Source organism: Dama dama, chromosome 19 (assembly GCF_033118175.1).
Source record: "Dama dama isolate Ldn47 chromosome 19, ASM3311817v1, whole genome shotgun sequence".
Taxonomy (NCBI): Eukaryota; Metazoa; Chordata; class Mammalia; order Artiodactyla; family Cervidae; genus Dama; species Dama dama.
The window spans coordinates 42,508,314-42,523,624 of NC_083699.1; positions in this window are offsets into that span (position 1 = coordinate 42,508,314).

Here is a 15,311-nt window from a genome sequence, read left to right on the forward strand (position 1 = left end):
TGATAAAACAAGTCAAATAATCATGATAACTAAAAATAGAGTAAGGAGTGGTGATTTTAGCAAAATGGTGGAGGGGGTGATTACCAACTTCCATCCTCTCACACACACAAAAATCAATTATATAGCTAAAAACATGAAAATAGTCTGGGGAGACACAAGAGTCTCAATAAGAGCATACAACAACTCAGTAGGGCAGAAAATAGAATAACCACACAGAAGGGATCACTGGGGAGATCAGCATAGTTAAGCCGTGTGAAGACAGCCATAGAGCCGCTGTAGAGGGGGCCACAGTAGAGCGGAAGCTATCAGTATCAGATCTCCAGCAGGTGCCACTGCTCTACAGAAAACCAGAGCAGTCTCTTCCATAGAGGACCTCAACAGCTTATCTGACAGCTGAAGACTCCCTATAGTCTTCTCCATGGAGGACTCAGTAGAGTTTCTTGGCACAGACTTTAGTGACTTGCTCCATGGAGAAGAGTGGCAGCTTTCACCACTGGACCAAAATGGAAGCAGTAACAGATTTTATTTTCTTGGGCTTCAAAATCACTGTAGACAATGATTGCAACCATGAAATTAAAATATGCTTTCTCCTTGGAAGGAGACCTATGACAAACAAAGACAGCATATTAGAAAGCAGAGACATCACTTGGTTGACAAAGATCTGTATAGTCAAAGTTATAACTTTTCCAGTAGTCATGTATGGATGTGAGAGTTGGACCATAAAGAAGGCTGAAGGCCGAAGAATTGATGTTTTCAAACTGCATTGCTGGAGAAGAATTTTGAGAGTCCCTTGGACAGCAAGGAGAGCAAACCGGTCAATCCTAAAGGAAATCAACCCTGATATTCACTGAAAGGACTGACTGATCCTGAAGCTGAAGTTTCAATACTTTGGCCACATGATACAAGGAGGGGACTCATTGGAAAAGACCCTGATGTTGGGAAAGATTGTAGGCAAAAGGAGAATGGGTGGCAGAGGATGAGATTAGGTTAGAGAGAATCACTAACTCAATGGGTGTGTTTGAACAAACTCTGGGAGGACAGAGGAGCCTGGCACGCTGCAGTCCATGAGGTTGCAAAGAGTCAGATAGTACTTAGTGACAGAATAGCAACATCACTGCCTAAAACACCCCGAGAAAGGGATAATGCTACAGCCCCCCAGAAGAAGCCACTGTTGCCCACCATGGTGTTGAGTTGCCCTCAACCCCAAACCTACCACATCCTGGACTCCTTGCACACTCACATTCCAGATCTTGGCTTCACAACCACAGTTGCTCTCACACCCCTGGAAGCCAGACCCTGATTTCACCCTCGGACCCTGGGGCCACCACTGTAGCAGAAGTCCCCATGCCCCAGCACCTGGAGCTGTGGTAGCTCCACACATGCCCACTCTTCATGCCTTGCACCCAGTGACTGGAGCCATGGTGGCAGAAGGAGTGTCTGCCTCCCAGACCCCAGAGCTGCTATGGATCTGTTCACACTCATATTCTGTTCACACTCATATTCACACCTCAACTTCATGGGACCACTCCCTAAGTGTTTGCACCTCTCACCATTACCACTGCTAAGATGGAGGCACCTTAGGTGGGCTCTAGTGCCACCAATGCACTAGACCCTAGAGGCACAGTCTTTCCATTCACACCCATACTCCAGACTTCAATTCCACGACCACTTCATAGATTCTGACACATCAGACACTGGTGCCAACGCAAACGTGAGAATATTCACAAACCATCCTGGTGCCAAGAGGAGCCCCTTTGGCCATGACTACTCTGTGTGGAATAAAAAAGATCAGGAGGACCCCCAGAAGCCTTCATTCTTACCCTATATGCAAACTTGATTGCAAAATGGACTCTACAAAATGGATTAAACACTTATTAAATGTAAGACCTGAAACCCTAAGACAACTGGTATAAAACATAAGGAATAAGCTTGATACTGATCTTGGAAGTGATTTTTTTGGATATTACATTCAAAGTACAAGGAAATCCTTTATGAGACAAGTGCTCAGGGCTGGTGCACTGGGAAGACCCGGAGGGATGGGATGGGGATGGAGGTAGGAAGGGGAATTGGGATGGGGAACACATGTAAATCCACGGCTGATTCATGTCAATTTATGGCAAAAACCACTACAATATTGTAAAGTAATTAGCCTCCAACTAATAAAAATAAATGGAAAAAAAAGAAAATATAATAACTTAAATACAATAAATTAAAAAACCAAAAAGAAATTCACCTTAGTTCAGTTAGAGAAACTTACCAGTCAGTCAACCCTCTCTCCACTACCCTAACTTCCCTGTGTCAACTAAAAAAATATTCATAACAAAAAAGTTGAGAGTTTTATCTGGCAAAAAATTTTAAGGCTTTGAGCCCAGGAGGCAGCATCTCAAGTAATGCTGAAAGAACTGCTCCAAGGAGGTAAGGAGGGGAGCCAGGCTATAAAGGAGTTTTGCAACAAAGGGTGCATAGTCTGAATGTCAAATGATTATGATTAATTAAAGAAACTACATATCTTGAGTTAAGGAATTTAACTCTGCTCTATGTATGGGGAGATGCAAGAGTCTAGGCTCACTGAAATCATTCCTTTTTAGCTATCCAGGGCCAGAATGCTATGTTTTCATATCCAGAGTTTCCTCAGGGTTCACCATTGGGAGTGTCTGCAGTCTGATGGCTGCTAGATGGCATGTATTCTTTCCTTCCTGAGTTCCCTCAGGGTTTACCTGGGAAGTGACTGCAACTGCTAATGACTGGGACATCCTTTGTTTACTGATATGGCAGGCAATATTATATTTCTTATCTGAGTAAGCTCTTTGAAGCCACAATCTCATAATCTGTTTTGAAATCACTGCAATATGATTTCTAAATCACCTCAGTTTTTGGTATTCATGAGTCTAAGATTGGTGTTTATCTGGTCAGGCTTATAGTGTATATCATAACCCACTGAGTGCCACATTTCCCAATCCCCTGGGATCTTTTTTTGTGTAATGGTCTACCTATGCTCCCTATTCTCCAGTTTTCTCTACTGAAATCCTGCATATGGCCTGCTTCAATTTTCTTAAGTAGAAATTGTAGGAGGAAATAAGCCTCAGACTGTTTCCAGGACTTAGGCCTAGACTTTTCCTCTGGTCCTGGATACTAGACTGGGCTAAAAAGCCCTTCCAGCTTTTCCCCTGGGGAATCAGCCTCAAGCATTAACTAAAATGGTCACTTGAATGGCTGGACTGGTAGGAACCTCTTGGGCAGGGAAACTTTAGACTAAAATCTTTGATAAAGAAGTTACCTCTCTTAGTCATGCTTTTTGTTTGCTTTTTCTTAAAAAGAAAGCCTTAACTTGATTTTTGACATAGGTAGTATGTATGTGTATGTTAAATTGTAGCATTCTCAAGTTGTAGAGTGCTACAGTGATGCCAAGCAAACTTAAACATCAGAGTTTGGAGCAGAGAAAGGTTTACTGCAAGGCCATGCAAAGAGAGGAGGTAGATCATGCTCTAAAAAGCTCCTAGAGATTCCCAAAGGGTTTTGGTGAAGCACTTTTAAAAGCCAGGTGGTCTCCAAAACTGTACAGGCAGCTTATGCAGCTCAATACCAGAAAAATAAATGACCCAGTCAAAAAATGGGCCAAAGAGCTAAACAGACATTTCTCCAAAGAAGATATACAGATGGCTAACAAACACATGAAAAGATGCTCAACATCACTAATTATCAGAGAAATGCAAATTAAAACCACAATGAGGTACCATCTCACGCCAGTCAGAATGGCTGCTATCAAAAAGTCTATAAACAATAAATGCTGGAGAGGGTGTGGAGAAAAGGGAATCCTCTTACACTGTTGGTGGGAATGCAAACTAGTACAGCCACTATGGAGAACAGTGTGGAGATTCCTTAAAAAACTGGAAATAGAACTGCCAGCAATCCCAATGCTGGGCATACACACTGAGGAAAGCAGAATTGAAAGCGACATGTGTACGCCAATGTTCATTGCATCACTGTTTACAATAGCCAGGACATGGAAGCAACCTGATGTCCATTGGCAGACGAACGGATAAGAAAGTTGTGGTACATATACACAATGGAATATTTCTCAGCTATTGAAAAGAATTCATTTGAATCAGTTCTAATGAGATGGATGAAACTGGAGCCTATTGTACAGAGTGAAGTAAGTCAGAAAGAAAAGCACCAATAGTATATTAATGCATACATATGGAATTTAGAAAGATGGTAATGATGACCCTATATGTGAGACAGCAAAAGAGACACAGATATAAAGAACAGGCTTTGGTACTCTGTGGGAGAAAGCGAGGGTGGGATGATTTGAGAGAATAGCATTGAAACATGTATATTACCACATGTGAAACAGATGTCCAGTCCAAGTTCAATGCATGAAACAGGGCACTCAAAGCCGGTGCACTGGGACCACCCTGAGGGAAGGGATGGGGCAGGAGGTGGGAGGGAGGGTTCGGGATGGGGGACACATGCTCACCCATGGCTGATTCATGTCAATGTGTGGCAAAAACCACTACAATACTGTAAAGTAATTAGCCTCCAATTAAAATAAATAAATAAATAAAAGCCAGGTGAGAGAAGCACTCTCAGGATCAGATCAGGCACGATTCTCCCTCACAATTCTCTGATGGGTTGATGATGAAGGAGCAGGGTGATGTCACAAGGGTTAACTTTATCAGTCCTTGGGCTCCAAGAGACCCAGGGCTAAGTTCTCATAAAGTAGTTAGCATCTTCCATTTGGTGAGGGGTTTTCACATATGCAAAACAATTTAGGAAACTTGCATCAAATACCATTATCTAAGTACTTAGGAGAGGAGGTAAAGCAGAGGATGGTGGAAGGCCCCATGGGGTCCTTCTTGGTTACAAGAGGATTTGGAGAAGATTGAGAAAATAGAGGAATCCCTCAAATCTGGCAGGTTGCCATCTTTACTGAGATGGATTTACTAATATTATCAAAGAAAACAGCCAAAATGAAGAATTCAGAACAGGAAAATCACATCATACGCATCATCTATTTCTTTTTTGATAAAGGTTGTGTGGAAAACATCTCTAAAAAGTTTTATCTAGCTCCACCTGGTGGTGGATACTGAAACATATGACCACCCAGTAGTTGTTAAGTAACTTTCCTTTTTTTTTTTCACATAACTGTGGACCTCCTTGGAGAAGGAAATGGCAACCCACTCCAGTACTCTTGCCTGGCGAATTCCATGGACAGAGGAACCTGGCGGGCTACAGTCCATGAGATCGCAAAGAGTCGGACACGACTGTGCGACTATGTTCAGTCCAGTGGACCTCCTTAAGACTTCCTAGGTGGCTGAGTAGTAAAAAATTTGCCTGCCACTGCATGACGCTAGTGGTAAACAACTCGCCTGCCAAGGCAGGAGACGTAAGAGACGTGGATTCCATCTCTGGGTTGGGAAGATCCCCTGGAGGAGGAAATGGCAAACCACTCCAGTATTCTTACCTGGGAAATTCCATGGACAGAGGAGCCTGGCCAGCTACAGTCCATAGGGGCACAAAGAGTCAGACATCACACACACACACACACACACACACACACACACACGGGCCTCCTTGCATGTACTAAACAAAAAACAATTCTGAAATTGAACTGTAGTTCTTTTCCAATTGGATACTCCTAGGAAAATAGCAGATAATGTAGGTGCTCAGTGTAAAAGTAAAATCTATTACAACAAAAATTTTCAAGAATAAATCAGGTCATTCTTGCTGTAAAAACAAAAAAGAAAAATTGATGCATTAAGAGCAGTTATCACTACAGAAATAATTAAAAACCATAATTGTTATTCACTAACTAGTAATCATTTTTCATGAGACAAATTTTGAAATACCTTATATGAATTTTTTTCTATAAATAAAGATGACATACAAATTTTTAAAGGGAATAACTTGATAATATTTGTTTATAATTGATAAATCAGGCTGCAGTGTGGACAATGTGGACAATGAGGGATGGAGAAGGAAGTGTAGGAGATTAGATGGCAGGAGGGATCTGTGACCAATGTATTATAGGTAAAAGATTATAAGAAAACAACTTGAACTAGGGCGGAGGCAGTAAAGATGGAGAGAGCTCAGTTTCTAGTGACATTTCTCAATTAGAATGGATGAGGTTTGATCACTGAGTTAACTGTAACTGACAAAGAGTGGGACTAGTTGGGTTTGCTAGCTTTCAGGTCCTTGGATTCAAGGAACTTTTGATTAAATTTCAAACTAGCCACTACCTTCCTGAAGTTGCATATTTCTTCTTTGAAATCATCTTGGAATTTATATCTTACCTGGATCAGAAGGAAAGAAGGTAAGCTTTATAGATGAGTCTGCCTGATGATTTACCCTGAGAAACCAGGACGTTTAGAAAACTAAATTTTAGGACAAGCTATAAAACCAAGACTGGTACCTGGTGAAAAAAGGTGAGCAGCCAAATCTACTCTACTTAACTCACTTAATATAGCATCAATATCATTCATAGCATAATAGTTTGCATAGCATCTTCTGTACCAGACATTATGCAAGACGCTTCAGAGTTAAGTAAAAATAAGAGGAAATCTTTGCTATCAATCATTTTATTGATACTATCTGGTGTTGAAACAAGCAACTAAGAAGGTGATTCTAAGACAGTGTGATAAGTGTAATTTTTACAAAATGGAAGAAAGAGGCTATGCATGGTGTCATTAGAGTACAAAGAGGCAAAGCATAGACTTGGAAAGTTCAAGAAGCCTCCCCACAAATGGTTATATCTAAAGTAAAATTTTGAGAACAAGGAAGCAACTCTGATGGAATAATAAATGAGAACTTTTCTAGGCAACAGAGGAAGGAGCCAGTGAAAAGGCCTAGAGTGTAATAAGAAGCTTAGTATGCCTGAAACACTAAAAAACAAAAAGAAAGAAAGAAAGAAGAAAAAGTTAGTTTGGAGAAAGGATCACGGTAAGAGAAAATTTTTTCAGAAATAACCAGAGGCTAGATTGTGCCCAATATGCATTTATTCAAATTTCATAAAGGAGAAATTTTATTCTTCCACTCTTAATTCTTATCTTATTGTTAAGGGCTAAGACATGGGTCTCAGCATTTAAATAATAACCTTATGTTGTCACTGGCTTATGTGGGTCAATTTTCACCTTTTGGTGTTTCCTCAAACCAAAAGCTTCAACAATTTGTCCCTTATAGAAGAGAACAGCTTGCTACAACAGGATTATCCTATGCTTCAGCCATATATAAGGCCCCATTACGCATTGCAGGTCCAGCCAGAAAAGAGTATCAGAGCACAATATTTTCCTTTTGAGATGTGACTAATCCACAGTTTTCTCAATTCCAACTAGAATTTTTTTTTTCTGTAAATTAGTTTTAGATATTTTTCCAAACAAGGGACTGAATTTCAAAATGCAGCTTCCCATCTTAAGCTTGCCTGGGAAGGTTCTGCAAACTTTTCTATCAGACCTAAAAAAAGAAATGGATTACAATATCATATGTAGGCTGGGGTGAAAGCAACAGAGAAAGCTTGGATTATGTCACCAGCATTCACAAGAAATAATGATACTAATTGCAAAGAGTCAGACACAACTGAACAACTGAACTGACTGACTGAATGATACTATACAAAGGGATTGGAAAGATGAGATTATTTATATCTCTCTAGGGAAAGGTAGTCTAGGGGAATAATGTATCTATATCTCCTATCTTTCTTGAGATACTTTCCCTGAGGGATGAGAAACATGAAAAAGTTTGCAGAGATCCACTTCTTCAGCCAAGAAAAGGATTGCTAGCCATGATGAAAATTTGGGGGGAGCCATGTTGGAACAACATACTGGTTCCAAAATGGGAAAGGATTACGTCAAGGCTCTATATTGTCACCCTCCTTCTTTAAGTCATATGCAGAGCACATCATGTGAAATGCTAGGCTGGATGAAGCACAAGCTGGAATCAAGGTTGCTGGGAGAAATATCAATAACCTCAGATATGCAGATGACACTACCCTTATGGAAGAAAGCGAAGAAGAAGTAAAGAGCCTCTTGATGAAAGTGAAAGAGGAGAGTGAAAAAGTTGGCTTAAAACTCAACATTCAGAAAACTAAGATCATGGCATCTTGTCCCATCACTTCATGGCAAATAGATGGGGAAACAATGGAAACAGTGGCAGTCTTTATTTTGGGGGCTCCAAAATCACTGCAGATGGCGACTGCAGCCATGAAATTAAAAGACACTTGCTCCTTGGAAGAAAAACTATGACCAGCCTAGACAGAATATTAAAAAGCAGAGACATTACTTGGCTGACAAAGGTCTGTCTAGTCAAAGCTATGGTTTTTCCAGTAGTCATGTATGGATGTGTGAGTTGGACTGTAAAGAAAGCTGAGTGCTGAAGGATTGAACTGTAGTGTTGGAGAAGACTCCTTAGAGTTCCTTGGACTTCAAGGAGATGGACTACAGCCAGTCCATCCTAAAGGAAATCAGTCCTGAATATTCACTGGGAGGAATGATGCTGAAGGTGAAACTCCAATACGTAGGCACTAATTCATTGGAAAAGACCCTGATGCTGGGAAAGATTGAAGGCAGGAGGAGAAGGGGACGACAAAGGATGAGATGATTGGATGGCCTCACTGACTCGATGGACATGAGTTTGAGTAGGCTCCAGGAGTTAGTGATGGACAGGGGGACCTGGCATGCTGAGGTCCATGGGGTCACAAGGAGTTGGACATGACTGAATGACTGAGCTGAACTGAACTGAACTGGTGTCAAGTGGTGTGAATCTGTAAGTATGTATTTAGTAGAGGTAGGTACTTGAAATATAGATTCTTGACTATACTAAGAAGTCCAAAGTAAGCTAACATGTTCAGACTATCTTCAGATTGCATTGAGGAAACATCACAATGGTTTAAGTGGAAAAATAGCATGATCATATTTATATTGTATAAATATCAGTCAAGCTTCCATGTATAGAACAATCTGGAAAAGCATATCAAAGGGAAGAAGTTCTGTTAGAAATGTGTGTAATCATTGAGACATGAGATGGTGACTGAGCTAGCCTGGTAGGACTGTGTATGTTAAGGTGTGACTGGACTCAAGAGATGTTAAGCATGTAGAAGCAAAAAAACTTGGAAATATATCAGAGATATCTATGGTGATGGACAACAGTTTAGAGAAGATTTTCTTACCTCAAAACCCATTGGGAACACATGTTACTGCTTGCCTGAGAATTTTTTCCTTGACTATGGGAACATACAGGTTCTACACTCAAAAGGAAACTGGACATATCACAGTTTTGCCCCAGAAACAATAACAATTGCCCTCAACCCATGATATATGAGGAGCTGACATATGAATACCCCAGCTTCCTCTCCCTCAGAAATAGACCTATAAGTTCTGTTCTACTAGAGTTCTAGAGTTTCTGGGAGAGATTTAGCTTCAGTTGACGGTAATGGTAAGTGGCTTTATAATGCACTTTTCTTTGGCAGCCTTCCATTTCATTTTCTTATTTCCCCATGTCTCTGTGTTTCCTAGGATCATCTGAATATTTGCCTCACTATTTTGAGGGAAACAAAGGGCAGCTTTCCTGGAAAGTGATTTATGTTGGGATGGGAATGAAGAGTACGAATTTTGAAAGGTGAGTCTAAGATAGTCTACTCCAATTATGTTTCAGTTTAATCTAGCCCTTAGGGCCTTCCTGGGGTTATACTGGACTTTCCTGATAGCTCAGTTGGGGTTATAACATAAGCATGCGTATATAAATCTATTCTGAGGTTTTGATTTAAGGCCTGGTCATCTTTTCTTCATGAGTTGCTCCTTTTAGAAAAGTAATGTGTTCTCTCATTTAATGCTAGACCACCTGGCTCTGAATTATGCCACCCTTTCTAGATGACATTTAACTGTATTATACATACTGAATTGAAGAATATTTTCTTTAGTGAGTGAAGTTAAACTAGATGCATTGTGGTGATCATTTTGCAATGTATACATATGTTGCATTATTATGTTGTACACCTGAAAATAATATAATGTGATGTGTCAATTATGTCTCAAAAAAGGAACATATATATGATTATTTCATTATTGTTTTTATATAAAAATATGGTCACATTATATATACATCTCTTTTTCTTGCATATTTCACTTAATTCTTTACATCAAGTAGCTCTAATTCACCCTTTTTAATGACTGTGTAATATTCCATAGCACAGACGCAGTCATGATTGATTTACCTCTTGCCTTATTAAGGAACATTCACTTTGCTTTTCAGTTTTGTCTTGCTTCATTTAAACACTGTGACTTATGCTACAATAAGTATTATTATAGATACCCCCAATATTTTTGATATCTCTTTTAGTTTTTTATTTTATTTACATAGAATAAAATATGTTGCAATATACTGAATTGTGTATCCCATAATTCACATATTGAAGACTTAGCCTCCAGTGTGGCTGTATTTGGAGAAAAGTCCTTTAGGCAGGTAACTGTGGCTAAATGAGGTCATATGGTAGGCCCTAATCCCAGAGGACCAGTGTTCTTACAAGAAGAGGAAGAGCTGCACTAGATAGTTCATTTTTCCTCTCCACATGCTCATGGAAGAAAGGCCATGTGAGCATAGAGAGAAAATGGAATCTATGAGCCAGGAAGACAGCTCTCACAGGAACCTGAAACCATCAGCACCGTAATCCGCTACTTCTAACCTCAAAACTGTGAGAAAAAAAAGTTCTGTTACCTAAACTGGGAAAGATTTTGTTATGGCAGCCTGAGCTGACTAATATATATAGGTGCATTAATTTTTTTAAATGTCCTTACAACTTTTCTGCTTTATCAACTATGCCAAAGCCTTTGACCCTGTATATCACCACAAACTGTGGAAAATTCTGAAAGAGATGGGCATACCAGACCACCTGACCTGCCTCTTGAGAAATCTGTGTGCAGGTCAGGAAGCAACAGTTAGAACTGGACATGGAACAACAGACTGGTTCCAAATAGGAAAAGGAGTACATCAAGGTTGTATATTGTCACCCTGCTTATTTAACTAATATGCAGAGTACATCTTGAGAAATGCTGGGCTGGATGAAGCACAAGCTGGAATCAAGATTGCCAGAAGAAATATCAATAACCTCAGATATGCAGATGACACCACCCTTATGGCAGAAAGTGAAGAGGAAATGAAGAGCCTCTTGATGAAAGTGAAAGAGCAGAGTGAAAAAGTTGGCTTAAAGCTCAACATTCAGAAATCTAAGATCATGGTATCTGGTCCCATCACTTCATGGCAAATAGATGGGGAAACAGTGGCAGACTTTATTTTTGGGGGCTCCAAAATCACTGCAGATGGTGATTGCAACTATGAAACTACAAGATGCTTACTCCTTGAAATAAAAGTAATGACTACCCTAGACAGCATATTAAAAAGCAAAGACATTACTTTGCCAACAAAGATCCATCTAGTTAAGCTGTGGTTTTTCCAGTAGTCGTGTATGGATGTGAGAGTTGGACTATAAAGAAAGCTGAGCACCAAAAAATTGATGCTTTTGAACTGTGGTGTTGGAAAAGACTCTTGAGAGTCCCTTGGACTGCAAGGAGATCCAATCAGTCCATCCTAAAGGAAATCAGTCCTGAATATTCACTGGAAGGACTGATGCTGAAGGTGAAACTCCAATACTGTGGCCACCTCATGTGAGGAACTGATTCATTTGAAAAGACCCAGATGCTGGGAAAGATTGAAGGCGGGAGGAGAAGGGGATGATAGGATGAGATGGTTGGATGGCATCACCAATTCACTGGACATGAGTTTGAGTAAACTCCGGGAGTTGGTGATGGACAGGGAGACCTGGTGTGCTGCAGTCCATGGGGTCACAGAGTCAGACACGACTGAGAGACTGAACTGAACTGACAACTTATTTCCAAACTTCTATATTACCTTTCCATTTAAAAAAAATATCTTGTTTCATAATGTTCTTTCTAAGTGACATGGATTCTGACTATCTTTTACTTTGATCAAATTCCTTAATTTTCTTTCCATTTTCTCAAATATAAAAGGAGATTGATACTAATACTTGTTGCTTCATAAGATTGTTGTTGAGATTAAACATGTAAATATACATGCATTTTGTATATACATATAAGTTTAGTTTGACAATATACATATATAAAGTCTGACAATATATGTGCATTCTCTGAGTATTATACATTTTCTTTTATTCCTTCTTCTCTTTTAAATTCAACTGAAATTTTTGTTTTCTCTTTCTGTTCTTTCTTGCTTTTAGGCCCACTCCTCCCTCTCTAATTCCTTCTTGCCACAGACTCCTTATCCCAGGGTAGACAGAGCTTCACAGGCTCATCCTCATCCTTCCTCATAAAGAGTAGTCAAACAGACCATCTATTGAGATTCCCACCAGATCAATTGACAATTGATTCCATTTGGTCTCTAGGCAACATATTTTAGGAAAAGAATGTGGTGAATACTGCGTTTGCATTTATTTTCCAGGAATAAAAATTTCTTCAGATAATCTTTCTCTTTGTCCTAGTATCCATCCAAGCTTAAAATAGCATTTGCACTGTCTGCCTTCACTTGCCTGATATGCCATAAATTCTAAGCATATATATCTGTATCAAGATCATACTGAGATATTAAATAAGATACAGATTTGTGTGTTTAGAAATAATGTCAAGAGAGAAAGAATGTTTAGAAAGAATATCAAGAAAAATAAGTTGCCAGAAGAATCTAATTAAAAAGTGTGAAAGAAAAAAAAAATTACTTGTACAAGCTAATGCCCTGGCAATGCTTTCTTGGTACCAGTTAGCTCTTATTCTTACGGTTCATTGGTAAGCTGGGACATTATTTTCAGGGCTCTTTTCCCACAGTGACCACTGGAGGGCATTGCCAGTCAGCATTGAGGGCAGTAAACAGCACCCCTTACCTTGGGGAAACTTAAGGAACAAAGGTGAGATGTGGCAATAAGGTCAGTTAGCACCAGGGCAAACTAAGCTACAACTAAGTGCCTCAAGGCAAGATTTTGCTGGAATTGAGACTAAAGTTTAAAAAAGAGCAGTTAAAATACAGTGGGTGTTCACCCTAGATTTTCTTCTTGGTGAGCTCACTATTAATACTCATACTGTAATTGACTATGATATTATGGCTGCATGTGATGTACTGTCATTTTATCAGTATGTTACCTAAAAGGTCGATATAGATTGACTCTCTGAAAATTAAAACTTAGTTTAATAATGATAGGTGATTTCACCAGTAGAAGATGGCATAAGCAAGTCTTTCCAAAATGGGAACTGTTTCTTTAGAAAAGCAAAATGTTATTTTTAATATTTGAACACACCTGTGAATTTCTTACCACGTTGTTTTAAAGACTGACACTTTGTTACATTACATAAAACTTGGATCTGTAGAATGACATACTACCCAATTAGACCACTGGCAAAGCATAAATTAGAGTTCCAGCTCTCTAAGCTATCATTTAGCACATCCACAGACTCTGCTCTCGGGCCCCTGGTGCTTTCTCTGAGCACCTCAAAGCTGTGCCTCTGTAAAAGTCTGCACGCTGCTAGTTTTCCATTCGACCTGCTCATTATATACATTGAAGGGCATCAAGGAGATATTCTAACCTCATGTTTCTGGAAAATGTTTTCACTTGACTGTCAGCACTGTGCTCTCCTGGGTTGTCTCTGACATCAGACCTCTCCAGTGCCTTTTACTTTCCTCTCCCCTCTGATGTCAGAATGCAGAATGCCCTGGGGGACAGACATGGATTTTCTTCTGTGTCTGCCTCATTTCCTTGGTGATCTCCAGATTCATGGCTTTTCAAAGCCACCTGTAGGCTAGCTAATAATTGCTAAATTTATGTCTCCTGACTGAGTCTTTCCCATATACCCCAAATTCCTACATCCAAATGCCTGCTTGACACATCCCCTGGAGTGTCTGAGAGGTACCTCAGAATTAACACATCCAAAACTAAGTTGCTGGTCTTTTCTCCAAAATGTAGTTTTCCTATCTCAGTTTAAAGCAACTTACGCTTCCTCAGGTGAAAAAGACCAACAGTCACTCTGCCCCTCTCATCTTACATCAAATCTGTAATTTATATTTATAAAGAGATTTATAACTTACAAAATATCTTCAAGGATGATTATTTCTTTTGGTTCTCAACCTACTGAAAACTGATAAGTTTTCCACTAGCTCACTGGAAAATGAGAGGAATAAGAACAATGAATTAAATTTTTACAAACCTAAGTTTTTCATTCAAAGAAGAGTTCTTTAATCTTAGATAAATTCTTTATAATATTTGATTCATGATGCCCTTTATTTCATAATAATGGTCATATTCATAAATGTCTTAAGCATGTAAAATAAAAAGTTAATTCCTATTTGTAAAGTATTATGATCTACAATATGGAAAACCTGGGAATCACTGATCTACACTCTTGTATCTCAAATAAGAAAACTTGAGCTTGGGTGTTCATTAACACATTTTTCTTCTAGTCTATACTTGGACTTTAGAGACTGCTTATTTTTATATTTATTTAAAGCTAATGAAAAAGTCTAAGGTGCCAAGAACTAAAAGGACACCTTCTGTATGTGTTTCATGTATGATGCTCTTTTCTGGCTCATTGTTTATATACAGACAATGAAATTACAGTAATTTGGGAAGTGTAAGAAAATTCGTATTACTTTGTTAAAACCAACTTGGTATACACATCACTAGAAATTTCAAAGTCTATGATGGTTTTATCCAGAAATGTTATCTCTAATTCCTATAAAAATACTGTTGAAAATATGAATTTATTTATGTTTCCCTCCCAAATCCTACTGACTCATGTAACAGATATAAAAATAGATCCATAGTACTATGAATAATTGGAGAAAAGTAACACCAGCTGACCAGAGAAATGGAGAATTTCTGGAAGATGAAGAATAGATTCATTCACTTTTTCAACAACTATTTGTTGAGGACTTAAATTATCTCCTGGAGCAGGGAATGGCAACCCACTCCAGTGTTCTTGCCTGGAGAATCCCACGGACGGAGGAGCCTGGTAGGCCACAGTCCATGGGGTCACAAAGAGTCAGACATGACTGAGCGACTTCACTTAAATGTTAGGCACTCTTCTAGATGATGGGAATGCTTCAAGGAACAAGATGCTAAACATCTCTGTTCTTAAAGAACTTATATTATTAAAAGGGATATCAGGCATTTAAATATAGGTAGATAGATAGATAGATGCATATATAATAGATTGTGATAAATGCAACATAAATAATTAAGATAAGTAATGTGATAAAAAGAATTACTGAGTAGTTGCTGTAGTTTGGATACTTATGGAAGGGCTCTT